Source organism: Trachymyrmex cornetzi, unplaced genomic scaffold, assembly GCF_001594075.2.
Source record: "Trachymyrmex cornetzi isolate Tcor2-1 unplaced genomic scaffold, Tcor1.1 scaffold782, whole genome shotgun sequence".
Classification (NCBI taxonomy): domain Eukaryota; kingdom Metazoa; phylum Arthropoda; class Insecta; order Hymenoptera; family Formicidae; genus Trachymyrmex; species Trachymyrmex cornetzi.
Window position 1 is genome coordinate 170,710 of NW_017300116.1, and position 2,360 is coordinate 173,069.

A 2,360-nucleotide genomic window follows, 5' to 3' on the forward strand; every position below is an offset into this window, starting at 1 on the left:
TTAGCAATTATAACAGAATGTTACACCGTTACAAATCGCGATGATTGAAAAATTGTTAACGTCGGTAATGTCGGTAATTATAGCGATATCGATAATTACAGATAAGAAAATCAGCTACCTTACCGACATTTTATTTTATAAAAAACTTAAATTATAAAAAATCGATTTATATAGAAAAGATATAAGATATAAAATATTTGATATAAAGATGATGTAGCACGCACGCACGCACGCACGCACACACGCACGCACACACACGAGATATATACATATATATCATTTCCTTTTTTTGTATAATTTTATTAATATGTTTATGTATAATTTTTTTATATATTTTTATTTGTGTGAAATTTTTTAAATAATTTTATTTTGATTATATAAAATATTTATAATAAATATAAATTTAAAAAATATTTAAATTATGAATTTAAGAAAATCGTGTTAAAAACTTCTTGTGCGCTGCAAAAAATACGAAGTATTATATTATATTATTAATTATTATATTTTTGTTATTTGTAGTTTGTTATAGTTTAACGTATCAGCTAAGAAAATCATTATAGATTTTTCAATGAAAGTAGGTTTGAGGTAGAAAAACAAAACTATTATCAAATAATAATATCAACAATATTAATAATAAAATATTAATAATTAACTAATATTAAAATAATAATAATTATTATTAAGAATATATGTAATATCTATTGTATAATAAAATATAAATATAATATGTATACGAATTAATAGTTTTTTAAAATCTGTAACTTCCATATTTCCGACATTTATTTTTCAACATCTTGTTTTTTTATGCAATGTATTTTCTTGTTAATTTTACCAATAAAATATTTTATATCTTAATCTTAAAAAAATATCTCATATATACGTTTGCTTAGAACAAAGAAACCATGCAATGAAGTTGATAAACAATAATAATGTGATCTTCTTATGGACTCTCCCAAATTCAACAACAAAAAACTCCAAAACCAGAGCGAATGAGAGTCAGCGTGGTAATTAATATGCAATCTTAATTCTTCAATCCAAAAATAGATCCTTTATTCCATAGTACGTTTCAGTTCACTTTGGAATCATTTTCAGCAAAACAAATTTAAAATATCAATTCCTTTATGTCAAAGAAAAAATCATCATTAGATTAGCAGATTTGATGTTATAATCTATTCGACACATTAAAATTATCTTATAAATATTTCTATTGAACAAGTTTTAAATTAACAATAAAACTGGTGACTCACCCCAAGCATAGAAGGAATTCGTCTCAACATTGGATCAACTAATTACAATTAATATTTACTAAAAAGTATCAAATTAAAAAACGCATGTTGATCACAACTCGAACGGAACATGACTAATACACTTAATATAATCCGAAAGAAATGTCAGGTCAAATCACGAAAATAAAAAGAATCACGAAAATAAAAAGAAAAAAATAGTGTCATGAATTTGATCATGACTTCGATTGGGAGAATGTCGCGATTTTAGATGAAGAGCGTTTTCTGAATAAACGTATAATATCTGAATGCCTTCATATATTAATGCAACAAAATATATAGTCTGAATTTACGCTCAGATACAGAAGGTGTCATACTTACATACTTACACATACTTACATACAGTTACTAAAAGACATCAAATAGTTATATATTTTCGGTTATACAAAAATTTTTGTTTATGTATCGACATTATCTTTTTCTTTTTATTTTCGCGATTCTTTTTATTTTCGTGATTTGACCTGACATTTCTTTCGGATTATATTAAGTGTATTAGTCATGTTCCGTTCGAGTTGCGATCAACATGCGTTTTTTAACTTAAAACTTTTTAGTGAATATTAATTGTAATTAGTTGATCCAATGTTGAGACGAATTCCTTCTAAGTCTTGGGGTGTCACCAGTTTTATTGTTAATTTGAAACTTGTTCAATAAAAATATTTATAAGATAATTTTAATGTTTCGAATATATTATAACATCAAATCTGTTAATCTGATGGTGACTTTTTCTTTGACATGAAGGAATTTATATTTTAAATTTGTTTTGCTGAAGATGAGTTCCAAAATGAACTGAAACGTACTATTTTTGTAATAAAGAATCTATTTTTGGATTGAAGAATTAAGATTGTGTATTAATTACCACGCTGACTCTCATTCGCCCCAGTTTTGGAGTTTTTTGTTGTTGAAGTTGATAAAGCTTAGTCTATTCTATTTTTTGTTTATGGATAAAATATGTTTACAATATTTTAATAACTTTTTCTGAAAAAATGCTCTACGATGTTCGTTTATTTATGTCCTTCTTTATACGCATAATTTCCGACTGAAGAGGAATTGTCAGAATTAAGCGCATCATATCCGTAA